Source organism: Rhipicephalus sanguineus, chromosome 8 (assembly GCF_013339695.2).
Source record: "Rhipicephalus sanguineus isolate Rsan-2018 chromosome 8, BIME_Rsan_1.4, whole genome shotgun sequence".
Lineage (NCBI taxonomy): Eukaryota > Metazoa > Arthropoda > Arachnida > Ixodida > Ixodidae > Rhipicephalus > Rhipicephalus sanguineus.
Window position 1 is genome coordinate 93,989,214 of NC_051183.1, and position 14,403 is coordinate 94,003,616.

A 14,403-nucleotide genomic window follows, 5' to 3' on the forward strand; every position below is an offset into this window, starting at 1 on the left:
ACGAAGCAAAAAAATTGCGCGGAAACAGCGTGGCTACGAGAAAATCCCAAGAGTGGTCCGGACCACTCTTACGAACAATATGGCTGTTTAGAACATGCAACTGCGGCGGGTATCTGGGTGCCGTGGCTAATTTTGAGCTAATTCACGGCCATTTAAGGCTTCTTGATGATTGCTGGTACGTTTTATTTATTTCGGCGCTTTGAGTTTCGTGTGTTATTTCGCTTGTACGCTATGGACTGTATTGGCACTCGTAGTCGTCCAATAAACTGGGAGTCGCAGTAATTAAAGAAGCCTATTGGGTGTCAATGGCGAAACATTATGCATGCAAAGACTTGTGGTTGGATTAAAACCAAAGGTCTACATGAATGGTCGATGAAGTCCAAAGCGGCGCGGTATTTGGTCAACATTTTTTTGTTATGTTGTTGTGTTGCGTCCGACTTCCTCCAATGAGACGTCCAACTTATCATGATGTACGCAGCATTGGTCGAAACCACCACCAAAGAGGTTCAGAGGAGCACATCAGCTGCACGCTATTGGAAATAAAATTGAGCGGAGCATTTCAATTAGCCGTTATTAAAGCCTATTATGTGATTCCACAACTTGTCTAGTTGGATAGGCTTTAACTGCCCAATAGGCACGATCGCTGACACGCAGCTGTCGCTACGCGCTTTGGGTCAATCCAGAGCGGGCGGTTACATTGCAAATCGCAGCATATTATAGATGTGCGAGATTATGCATGAAATCTCAAACAAATCAAGCTTTTCGATCTTCACTGTTCGGAAACCGAAACGGAACGCGTTTATACGGCGAGCAGTCAGAAGTAAATGGATCCAGTAATTTGAAACGACATCAAAAATATGTGCGAATGCTCACGATTCTCGAGTATAAACAAGCCTTTGCCGGATTCACGTCCCTTTGATTACTAACTGCCATTTAACATGGCGTGAGAATATCAATTGAAGGTGGCTTCACCCACTCATAAATGTATTTTGTGCTCATAAGCGTCAGCTTGACCTAGAAATCATCGCGTAGATAAGGCGAAACCCCCGCAGGAGGCTACTATCGTAGCAGACGACAAACGATAGCAGACGACGGCTTGGGCGAGAGGTGCAACTCGTGATTGGTTGGGAAGCAGTACTCTCTACAACAGCCCATCTTATGACGTTGACAAAACACTTCTTTCATCGCGCGCTCCTGTCGTGTTCGTCATATCTTCCCCCTCGCACATAAGAGAACTTTTTATCTTCTCGCGATCAACGCGAAAGAGCTTTTTCTAAGTTGTCTTAGCGCCTACCCCCTGCTGCGCAGTTTGTAAGAACAACATGGCGCCGTAAACTGTAGGTGTCGGCGCCGATTTTCGCAAACGCATGAGTTCCTTCAGCGTTCGACTGGATGTGCTGTGAATACCGCTGCTTTTCCGGTGCGCGCAAGCAGTGTGAAGACCGACGGCAGTGTCTCTTGGTGTGCCGTGAAGCGTAGCGAAGCCTGTGCCACGGAGTGTTTATGAAGCGGGGATCGGCGCCTGTGTACCGACGGTAACTGGCACTGGAGGAGCCTGCAGTGCGTGTTTGAGTGTCGGTAACAGTTCGTTTGCTTCGCGTTCCTGTTTCTCATTAAGGTGCAGTGCGGCATTTCGAATTGACAGCATTTTGGCACGTTACTTGAGTGATTCCGTGCTTCCGTGATTCCGTACGGTAACGCATAAACTACGCTCTGTATTTGGTTCTTGCTTCGCCAGTGGTTAGCCCGTGCGCTTCTATTTTCTTGTGAGCAGTCCAGGCAAATGCAGTGTTCGGGAGTGAAACGATGTGCGTTGTGAACAGTGGTGCTGTGTTGACGTTTCCAAGACTTGTGAAGAGGCTGTGCCCGTGTGACAGAAGATTAAAGCGTTGATAACCGTGTTTCGTCCTACGAAGTTGCGATGGTGCTTTTTGAGGGCTTTAAGGATTTGGCGCTGGGCTTGGCGCTTTCTTTTTTAACTCGTTGCTTCTCCTTTTTGTGATAACCGTAATTCGAACGTCATAACGTGTCGAACCGAGGTCGCTCGCCGAGACATTGTGCTGTAAATGTGGCTGCTTTGGCAGTATGTCTTGACTGTTCTCCGGTGAAAACTTGGACTTGTACCTGGCAGCGAAAGCACGTGGACGTCACGCTTCGCTCCGGACAGAACACAATTCTCACTGGTGCTTTGCCTTGGATGAAGTCGTAGACCAGCACCTGCTAACTATAGGTTTTCGAGCCCATCTGTCGTGTCGTTTTGCACGGCACTGGAGCCTTGACTACAGCGGCCCACGGCGATTTCTCACGCTTCACCAGTGGACGTACACGTCTTGCTAGCGTTGCATTTCTACGTCAACGGCAGCTTCCAGTCCACGGACGTCTTTTGCCTGTGGCTGCAAGCACATTCCATTCCCGATGACGCTGACGGCTGCTAATATCGTTGTGCCATCGGTGAGTTGAACTTGCGCAACTAATTTCGTTGCTATTCGTGTAGTGCTATAACGTACGTTTGTAAGTTTTTCATCCCAGCAGATGTACTGTCACCCCATGTTAAGTTCCAGTACGAAAAGTACTACTACCGCTTTGTATATACGTATATATGGCCAATATACATATATTGCAATATATGTATATATATGGCCAATATACATATATTGCTTAAGCAGGCTTTTATCTGATTATTAAGAGGAGCCTGTCTGTTTACCACGCTTGACAGTTGAGAGAAAAATATTTGATGCGAATTTATCTTCCAGGGAGCCATTTAGCACTTTTTCAGGAATTCCCTTTATATTGCAAAATTACTTGTATAGAAGATTACCGCTGTGGCAGCACTATGCTTTACCAGGACATATACATTACAGTATGTAAAGCTTACATGGGGCTTCAGTTTGTTTCAAATTGAATAAAGCATATTTGATAGCTATGACTAAGCGATAATTTTTGTGTTTCTGCCAAATATGTATTAAGAGCGCTTTCAATGATGGTTTTTTTTAATATATCCTTTTTGGCCTCTTCACAGATTGCAGATTTTCGTAAGGTCGTGGGATACATCGATTGCAAGCACTGGCAAATCAAGCCACCTTATGACTTGGAGCACCTGTACAGAAATAGGAAGGACTTGTGCTCCCTAAATCTACAAGTCTTTTGCAACGGTGGGGGTGTCATCATCCAGCCGACCTCAAAGGGGCCTGGAAGCACGCATGGCAGCCTCATCTGGATGGACTGTGCTCTGCCTGGGAGCTTCAAGGGTAGAAAACTGCATAATGGCTGGTTGCTAGGTTAGTTTTTTTAGGTATTTTAGGTGTTTAACCACAGTAAACACCGGTTAATGTACACACCTTCACAACCAAAACATTGTTACTAACAGTGGATGCTTGTATTATTTTCACACAGCGATGCTAATTGGACGCGTAAAGAGAAGCAAATTATAATAGAATTGACAATGTCGAAAGTGGAAAGTCTGCAGCTTATGAATTTTACTCCATAGATGTGAGACTGGAAAGTTGTGCTTTTGAAATAGCACAAGTACTTTTATTGCTTATTGAGCTCTTGTGCTTGTCACTCACACAGTGTATCAAGTGCTCTGCATGGAAATAGCAAGCGGGAGAAAATCGCCTGGCTGTTCGCAACATGCAGGGCGAAAGAACTCTAGTTCAAGCCTCAGGCCACACAGGAGCAGTAAATGCGCATTTTACCTGCCGTAGCTTATCTTTTTTCCATGTTGTGGCACGTTGTATTTCCGCCGTACATGTTCTCAGCACAATTGCATAGTGGCATGGTTATTTCTACAAATCGTATGTGTCCTGAGTACACGCTTGTTGATCTCTGAAGGTGACTCTCGCTATGCCTGAGAGCCATGGGTGCTCACCCTCCTGTTCCTGGCTGGCCCAGCTGAGCAGCAGTGCAGTGCAGCCCCCACCCATGCAAGACCGGTCATACAGTGCACCTTTGGTGTTCTGAGCAGGACACAGCGTATCCGTCCGGCATGGCAGTGACATCAATAATAATGATGGTGAGTGTTTGTGGAAGCCATAAGAGCCCATTAACATGCATTTATGGATTATGAGTGTGTTTGTTGCTCGCAATCATTTCTCCTAATCAAGTACATTTTTTTGCAAAGTGTAATTTTGTTTGGAAAAACCGTTTCGAGCAACAAAAACACACATAATCCAATAATGCTTTGTGTTTTCAAGTCTTCAAAATTGCTCCTTCACACTGTATGATGAGGTGGCTATGTTAGATAACTTTAAAGTGATGAACAATAACTGTTGTCTTGTAACATAGAAATACATGAGTACACTCTAGGAACAAATCGTCTATTTGGGAGTATTTCTGCTACACAGCAATAATCAAAATCTTGCTTGCTCGCATTTCCTTTTATCAAAACCCCGCTCTTGGCACTTTTCTGTCAAGAATGCTATGTCACTTTGATAACACGCGCGGCATTCGTGACCCGGAAGTCCTGGGACCATGGTGATAACGCGTGGAAAGTACGTGAGGTGGATGACGTTATAGTTGTGGGGTAGCAATACTCCACAAATACTTGATTTTTTCTTAGAGTGTAGCATAGTAAACTCATTTTTGGTCGGCTTCTTGCACCTAGTGTAAAGTCGAAATAGAAGATACTTTATTGGCTGATGTCTCACTATTAGGCAGAAGTTTGTTGCCTTCAAAATGAACATCGTAGGTATACATTTATATCATAAAATAATTTTTCAAGGTCTTCATTGTTGGTAGCTCTATGTTCAGACCTTTTTTCCTTGTTTTTTTTATTATATTTCATACTTGTCATTGGATTCTGAAAATACGACAGCTAGACTTTTTCGCACATATCAGCTGTCGATTTTTACACATAGCATGGTTGTAACAATCATCTGTATTTTTCTATGTTCCAGCAGTGCCATGGGATCAGGTGCCCCACTGTCATGTAACTTTTCTTTTTACTATGAAAAGACTTTCTTTCGAATATTTAGGCCTTGGCCCCCCCCCCGAAAAAAAATTCTGGCTACGTGCCTGTTGTACAGTGTATCTCGGACAAAACACACAAGGCCAACAAGTAGAGAGCGACTACCAGTGACTGTGTCCTTCTGTTCAAAGTGCACGTCAACAGAAAGAATGCATTGTGATAGTTGGAACAGCTTGAATTGTATGGTGAGAATCTGCACAGCTGCAGTTTAATCGTTTAGCAGTGCATCATTCAGCAATTCCTTGCACCTGAGGATTCAAAATTAATTAAATTCTGCATTTAATATACCAAACCTTGACGTTGATGTAAATCACACTGTAGTGGTAATGTGCAAATTAATTTCGGCTACCTTGAATTATTAACATGCACGTAACTCAAAGTGCATGTGTGTCTCTGCATTTCACTGCCATTAGAAACAGCAGCCATGGTCGGCAACCAAAACCGTGTTTTCATGTTTGGTAGTGCACGAATGAAACCATTGAAGCGCGTAGTTTTGCTTTTGGTCTATATAGGCGTTCAGGATACATGCATTATTATAGCACAAATGATTTGATGTATATATAGGCTCTGGAATATCATTTTCCGCGGAATATTTAGATGCAAAAGGAGCGTCACTATTCCTAGTATGTCCAACAGGCTTTAGCACCTGTGTAATGTTATCATATCGCATGCTTGTCCTCTTCAACGGTCAACCTTTCTGCATGTATACTGTGTAAGTTTTAATTTTTTTTTCATATAGTGTTTGCTGCCATATGTTTCTCTATAATGTACTTGTATACTCTGCAAATAGTTTATCATCTATGCAGCTTTGCTCATATTACTGCTGAAAGTATTTATTGCTTTTTGTATGGTGACTATGCATGCATTTATTTATGCCTTTTGATGCGCCTGTGAAATGGTTTAGCCTGAAGAGGGCTGCTGGTGTGCTCTAAACTTGAAACTGGCGACTTCGAACAAATATGAAGGCTGATAACCATTACTACTACATTCAGACAAGCTGTGATAGCTCCATGAAAATATATTTAAGATTCTGTAAACTGTGCCAGGTAAATGTTCTTAAATTCCTTTATTGTTGTCCATGTTTCATGCACCTGAAACATAATTACTTTGTCGTGGCACATTATAAAATGTTATTCTGCCCATTTGTGCTGATCAACATTGCAGCTGAGGCCAGCAGCAAGATATACATGCAAGCTACTGAATCTTTGCGTCACATTCCTTGCCCAGCAGTGCACTGAAATTTTTTTCAAGCGAAATGAGAGACTGATATACAGCAGTCTCTCATTTGAAGGAAGTCGGCACATGTGCACATTTTGAAACCTTTTTGAGGAGTGTTTTCAGAAGAAGCAATAGGGTATTTACATGTTAACAACAGCATTATTTGTACCGAGGAGCTTAGTAACAGTGAATTGTTTTATTTATGTATTGTCCAGAATTTGTCCGAGCTGTGCCAATCTTCCAGCCCACATCACCTTACATGGCTTGTTATAGTGTTGTCAATATGCCGGACTATGTAAATAAACTATGTGTCATCTTGCAGACATGTACCAGAATGTGATGCATTGCGTTTTTCCTTGACATCACATTGTCGGGGGCTCTTTTCTTATATATCGTCGTAGGCTGCCGCCCACGAAAATGTATAAAAACTGCTTGTGAGTGGGCAGAAGCAGAAACTATACATGAAATTGTTCCAAGAGGGTTCGAGAAATGCCGAGTTGGCACATAAGAGTGGTGAGAGATTTCTCTCGTAAGTTACTGCCTTGAAACCTTATGTGCTCAAGACTGCGTGTATCAGCATTGTTGTTTTATAGCAGTTCATCCTATTAACTACTACTCAATGTATGTATGTATGTATGTATGTATGTATGTATGTATGTATGTATGCATGCATGCATGTATCTTTTAAACAAAAACTTACGTTTTTTTTTGTTTAATGTAACTTTCATAAAAATTTTGCTATTTGATTTCTAGTTCCTTTTCTATCTCATTTTCATTTCTCAAATATGTTTTCTACTGCGCAAAAATTAATGTAACCTTACAAAAATATGTGCATTCAAACAAGATGTTTCACTTAACGTAGAGTTCTCAGCAAGAAGTTGGGAACTATGCAACCAACCAGCAAAAATAAGTTTATAGGACAGCTCCTCTGTGTAACATTGCTTCTACACATTGCGTTTGTCGAATATGTACAACAGACTAGGCGACTTCAACCAGCAGAACCAAGCTTTCGCCCGTGGCTGTACATACTTTTACATATGTGCGTGGTATTTCTACGTATTGTCATACGTGTTGCCAATTACTATTAAGGGCACAAAACTAGTCAAGCTGAATATGCGGATTTTTGTCTGTTCACCTGTCATCTATACTGTAACTGCTGTTGATAAAGAATAAACTCGCGTTTAAAATTTTCATGTACTTGCCAAGGGAAGAGTAGCCCTTTATGACGCAAATGAATTTGCCGTAATGTTTTCCCAGGCGTACTGTTTTGCCCTCTCCTCAGAACTCGATAGCCTGCTGGAGTCCTTTATAGCCATTGACAGAGGCATTACACGGAGCTGCGCAACACGACAGAGACCGAGAGAGAAGACACAAACACATCACTGTGTTTGTGTGTTTTCTCTCTGTCCCTGTCGTTTTGCGCAGCTGCTTGTAGTGAATCCCACCCAACTAGCACGGAAACGTGTCCCGACAATGGCAGTCATCTTGGCCGCAAGCATTTTGGCCGCCGCGTGTCTCCTGGTGTTACTGAAAACACCGCGATGTCTGACCGGCGGTCGAATAGCCGGAGTCGTGAAAAGTAATGCCCAGGTATGATAATTGGGTTTCGGGACTGGGCACCCTTGCGATAGTAGTGGTTAGAGCAAAAAAAAGATACTCTTATTTCTATGATCCGTGAGGGAGCACGGCGAAGCGCACTTGGGTATAAAGGGGCGTGAAAGAAGAGAGCGGAAAGGCCACCTTCTCAAGAAAAGAGTGCTCGCAACACATAACCTCAGGCCGTGCTATCGATTTTTTCATTAAAAAAAAACGTGGGTGCTTGGCGACAGTGCGAATCGAACCCAGTACCTCCCGCATTGTAGTCTGACGCTGTAACGACTCGACTACCGCTGCAGTGTTTCAGAAGAGAGCTGGCCACTGTAACACTTACTTCATTGTATATATATTATCTTTCCCTCGAAAGACACGTACTTCAAGACGTCCGGTGAAAGTCGATCAAAAAAAGAAGAAATAACTCGGGATCCTAATGCATTCGCCTAAGGTGACTCGAAGGTTAAAGCCATCAAATGGGGCTATATTACCGTGCACTTTGTATCGAGTGCGACATCTCTAATCAACTATCGCTAATTGACTGTCACTAATGTCACTTTCACTAATTGAATATTCAATGTGTTTCGATTATTGTCGTTTAAATAAACTTTCACTAAACAAATCGCTACTCACTTAATCTGCTTCGATTCTCATATACAAGCACAATCACACGTTCGCTCGCTTTTGTATGGCTTTCGCTCCCATAGACGTTAGTAAGTAACGCGAACGCCGTCTCTTTTTTTTTCTTATTATTAATCGTGCGAATGCGCAGCACGCGCGCCCTGTGAATCCAGGCGCATGTGTAGTCATGTCACTTCAGGCCGAGACAACACCGCTTCTTTAATGTTTGCTCACGCAAACTCGGCAAGGACGAAGCGACTGCGCCGTGTTTTCTGAAAAGCATTAGCACGTAGAAACCTCCCGACGAATCTTCCTTGTTTTACGCGTGCACATATCTAAGCGTATACGATTGCTCTCTCATTCCAGCCCTGTCAAAATGCTGCGGTGAATCGGACCTGCGGCATTACGCTATGATACCTTTCTTACTGCTGCTTTGTATTTCTGTACAGTTCTCCGTAGGCTCAAAAGCCGCTCCTATGTCTTGTACTGAGATCTTCGTAAGAAATGCAGAATTTTACGTCTAGCTACAAAACGCCCTAATGGCAACCACCATACCGTGCTCGAACATGCCTAGTTAGTTTAGTGGCAGCGCAGCTTCATGAAAATGTAACTAAACTGGTTGTGGTAAACAGGGGGAGACGTTTCGGTCACATCTTCAAACCTTCAATGTTTCAATTTACGCGCGGTTTAAAGATGCAGTGCGTCTGGAGCGTTGTTCGACTGCACTTGACGGGATAGCGCACGGATTATTAACGCCATCGAGCAAGTAGATTTTTGTTAGCTATGGTCATCGATGAAACACGAGCACTGGGCTTCGCGCAAGACCCCAGGGCGTCTGCGGCAACGCATAAGAGCTGTAGCAGACGCCCGGAACTGGAAGCTGAGATGCAGCGAAAATACATTGGCTATCATCGTATACCCTCGATGCTAGACGCTTCGCGTGCAGCCTTGCTATCACCTGCGCGCACTTCTTTCTTTCCTTGTCGTTTGATCGGCTTTCGCCTTGCCTCCTTGCCCTCAAAAGTGGCTGGTAAGTTAAATTCGTACCATTGCTATCGTAATCCCTCGAGATACGAGAATTCTTGGCTAAGAAATTGCGTAGGCAAGAGAAAGCTTTGTGAATTCGGGCCCAGATGGTCCAAATTTCTCGAGACCTCCCCTACGGCGTGCCTTATTCATATCGTGGTTTGGGCACATGAGACCCCACATAGTATAAAGAAATGGGCGCTCTTGACATTTCATGCACGGGTGACATCGTTTACATTTGCCGTCTATATTTGCTCGCATTAACTTATGCCCGATTTACCCCGCAGCGCTCACTAACTTCACCAAAATAAAGGTTTACTTTCATGACTTTGGCTCGCTCTTAACATTCAGGATAAGACTGAGATATTGGTTCGTTAACGCATCATGCTTTGACGTATTCAGGTTGACATATTGTCACGTACACTTCTTTTTATATTTTTGTTTAACCGCCCGTTACACGTATATACCCACTACCTTGCGAATACCGTGCCCGAGTGTCTGGGAACCCTCCAGATTATTTTAAATATCCCGATAAGAATGTGTGCCGCACGCGAAGGATGGGGTTTATTATGGAACTACCCCGGCCACCAACGATAACGCAGGAATCTTCGATGCCGCAGGTATAAAAGGCCGACGCGCTTTACTGCTGGTCAGATACTCGACGGCCGACGAATTTTCTCGCCGTTGTGAGTGCACAGCGCGAACTGCTTGTACCTTCGGGTATAAGTTCGCTCAAATAAAAAGTTCCGTATTTCCCAATATATATCCAGCCTTCTTCACCGTCACTATCACGTGACAATATTGTAGTGCTTGGATAGCAAACGTTTGCTAAGAATCAATAAATGTCAATGTAGCAGATTTGCTTCTGTCATTTCAAACACGTGCCTCTGATTGCCGGTGTCCCTGTTGGTCTCTCGTCTACCGCCTGGGACGCCTGTGATCATAGTGTGTTTTATATTCACTCAGACATCTACCCTCATCAGCATGAAATCTTTGTATAGGGAACTGAGCGTGACTGTCTGACTATAAATTCATACACTTAGAACCATATTTAATTATATATTTATACAGACCTCTACCCTGACTACCCTTAAAGGGACACTAAAGAGAAACAATGAATCGCTTTAGATCGATAAATTATACTCTGAGAACTCTAATGTCGTTAATTTGGCCATCATATGTTCATTAATAGAGGAGAATATCAAGTTCAAAGTTTCATTTTTAAACTTCGCGCCGAAATCTCCCCGCGTGACGTCACGGATTTCAAAGTATATTTGTCGTATTTCGGCGCCATTGGCTCAGCAAAATTACCCCAAACTTGGTATGTCATGTCTATGGCCCCTTCAGAGGACAATGTACTTCATCTTTACCGGTTAAGAACTACGTAGTACCTAGTAGGCGCCGTCAAAACATGTGACGTCACGGCAAGTGATGCGGAAACTTTAAGGTGGCGTTGCCAGCCACATTTGGTTTTTGCGTGTCTTCTCGCTTACTAAGCGTCTTCTCGCAGCAAGCGTGGTGTTTTTGGGATTGTGAAAGAGTGCTTTACTAATATGAGAGAAATCGTTTTGCTCTTTAGTGTCCCTTTAAATCTTGGAATAGAGAGCTAGAAGTATGGGTGCGAGTACGTAATTGCAGAATACGTCAAACACGTATTTGCAGGAAGAAGGCCAGATACACAAAGATACCCTCCGAATGGAAACCTAGGGACACCGAATGACCGCTGTTCAACACACGACACGGTCTCACCACTTGGTCTTGTGGAAACGCTGCCTGATGACCGCCACAAGAAAGAAGGAATTATGAAATGCAATGGAAAGGAAATTATGCTGACATAAGTATTTCTATTATCTATGTTGGCTTACTTTTGGCAGTCTCCCTGCAGCACTTTAAGGCTCCGAAAAATCCTGCGAATATAGCATCTAACGGGCAGTGATTGTGTGCCTTTATTGAATTCTCCTTCATCCTGGCTAGTTCTTTTTCTTGTGTGTTCTGCACCTGTTGCAACTCAAAGCTACCTTACCATACAAGTCGTTGCGGCTGTGGTCGTGGCAGCTATAAACATGAAATTTTCACATAGCTGTGAAGGTACACACAAGTTGACGTAGGATAGCTTATCGCTGCTTTGGGAGGAAGAAAAGCACTTGCCTCGGATGGATCGCACGATGCACCGAGTTCTTTCAGGCACTGCGAAAAAAAAAATAAATAAAACTTCGTGCATTGGTCCATTTGCTGTTATTTGGTGACGAAGGAAATTATAAATCACAATAAAAGATATACCACACAGTTCACGATTCGGGTAAGTAGTGAAATGCGCAAATATAAAGAGAAATTCTTCAAAATTTTACACAGCTACGACTCGCTATTAATCTTAAACTTGCCACAGGCTCTTCAATCCTCAGCAATTGAAGAGAATACAGACCCTAATGTCGGCAATAAAAACTCGCCTTTTTCGATTGCTAGCATACAAACGGCGCTATTATTGCTCGAGGCATAAGAATTAGTTCTACTTTAGTCGCCATTAGAATACGGCTTTATGTTGGAATTGTTGCAGTGAACTTGGGTACTATAGGGTATATAGGAGGTGCGAAGAGGAAGGTTTAGAAGGAATGAGATGTGTAGGTAATAGATGAACGAGCTTCTATAACGCCATTTACCTTTGAAAGCGACACTGTGTAGAGAGAGTTTATCATTTAAAAGAGGTGTGATACACATGCCGTTTTTCCCACATAAATAAAGGGGACACAGAAACGTGTGCCTGTGCTATTTTCGTAACTACCCGACAGGTTGGCAAGCTGGAATGATAGAGCCCTCGCAATAACACTACCGCAGATACGTGTTGGAAATCCAGTGATCAGGCAAATCAGTGATCTGCGCATCATATCAGCGGAACAGTCTCATCTCCAGGGTGCAGCGTGGTAACTTGTGTACAAAACTCCGCGACAAGAACATTTGTTTAGTCGTAGGCAGCGTACTTACAAAACACAATATGAGAAAACCAATTAAACGCTAATATACCGCGGTATACAGGGAAGCCACGCAAACTGAACAGCCAGAACAATTTCACGAAGACTACGTATTTTAGTGCGTGCCAGCTTAGAGGAAGTACAAATACGCGCAAGCATCGCTTTTAGGCGGTCCGACTAATGTATTGGCGTCGCATGGCTCCGGACATGAAAATTTGCTTACAAATTGTACCTATGAGGAGAGAAACAAGATATTCGTGCAAATGTAGCAAACCTTACCTTGTCGAGGAGGTAGACGCCAGGAATTTGAATAACATTGCAAGACTCTGAAAGTACAACGGCATCGTCAGCAGACAGTAGAGTCTTTTAGCAAGTTACGGAAATACGGTACGCAAATACGGTAAGGCAGTACGGTACCGCTCCTCCTTTCCCGGTCGTTGAGCGGCCAAAGCACAACCAGCGGGAAAGGAGGAACGCTACCGTACCGCCTTACCGTATTTGCGTACCGTATTTCCGTAACTTGCTAAAAGACTCTAGTCAAGGAAGTCGTAAATTACGGGAACAGTACTAACGACAACATCGATAGAGGAACGTTCCTTTCAAACATATAAGGAGCACAGTTTTACGGCAAGTTTCTTAACCAGTCAGCTAACGTGTGCTTGTGGAGCGTACAAAAGTGCTTAGTTCCTTAAGAATAATTTCTAAATGCATCCATTACAAAAGCATCGCTACATGACAATTTTCACATTGTATGTGGTGGCTTCACTGGCTATGAATAAATAAAGTTGAACAATACCTCACCTTCACTGGTAGAGTCAGCAGCGTTTATATGCACGATATTTGAACACAAAGCATATGAAACAAAGAATACTCGGGAAAACATATTATACGTGTAATTTAGCAAAGTGCAAAGCGAGTACGTCGTGGATGCGTCTTCGTGTAGTTGTGCTCACTGAATAAACTGCCGCCGCGTACGAGCACCGCTTATAAATGTAACAAGTGCCTGAAATATATTAGCAATCGGCGCTCAAAATAAAAGTATGGAATAGAGCACTGAGCCGAACTATGAAGCCGCACGTGTTGTACATTTCAAAAGAAGACATGTTTTAATTTTTAGTTTATGCAGACGTTTAAAAATTAGTTATACGCTTCGTCAAGTGCATGCTCACGAACCGGGATACTTGCATTGCAGTGGTATGATGTTTCGTAAGGTTAGTAACTTCATGAGCCAAACGATCAAGTACGTAGTGGTGTACTTATTCAGGTTCTTCTACGGCCTTGGACACGAGTCTATTGCAACCTACCTATAGCTATGAAATGCTCGATGTAAAAGCAGTCCTATGTTGGCACTTGTTATGAAACATCCGCTGTCATTCCGTTCAGTACTGCACTGTCACAGCGTCCGCCCACTTTTACTCCACGGCTGCAATTCTCTGCACTCTACGACATGTTATCGCTGGTGCATTGCTGAAATGAAAATTCCATACTTCGTTTAATAGATACAGGTAAGAGAGTCAATGCGCCCATATGTTTGGTCGGCAGGAAACGAGATATCTTATCAGAATAGGGGACTTATCCATGCCGGTTCATTGCGTTCTACAGGTGGTTTTGATGGCCAAACTCTCATCTAAATAAATGAAAACAGAGACGCACGTTGACAAGGCCTATGTTGCACCGAATTTGATGAATTTGTGTTACGAGACACAATGTAGTGGCTGCATTAATGAATTCTTTTGTGGTCATCGGTACTCCCACAGAAAATGCAAGTTCTATATTAAAAAAAAAAAACGCCACGCCTGCGCAGAACGCGCTGCACAGTCACTGCGAAAGCTGGAAGAGTGCCATTTCTAGAGCCCGCAATAAACTCTCATGAGGCTACTAACACAATTACACTAGTAAGGCACACACTGCACCAAAAATCATAATTTTTGTGAAGTTGAGAAGCACCCACCACTACAGGTATTACATGACAGGAATCAACAAATAACCTTAAGGGGATACGGTACAAAATTTTTT

At 43.2% G+C, this 14,403-nt stretch overlaps 1 protein-coding gene across 1 annotated transcript in view; it reads right to left on the minus strand.

Moving 5' to 3' along the window:
* Positions 1-12,716, minus strand: part of LOC119402905 (uncharacterized) — a 47,931-nt gene extending 35,215 nt beyond the window's left edge. Inside the window, exons 1-2 of the mRNA XM_049418309.1 lie at positions 12,667-12,716; positions 11,570-11,608 (exon numbers count right to left, since the gene is read on the minus strand). The gene's annotated coding sequence lies outside the window, so the exon portion shown is untranslated. The remainder of the gene's footprint in view (positions 1-11,569; positions 11,609-12,666) is intronic.
* Between the last annotated feature and the right edge of the window lie 1,687 nt (positions 12,717-14,403).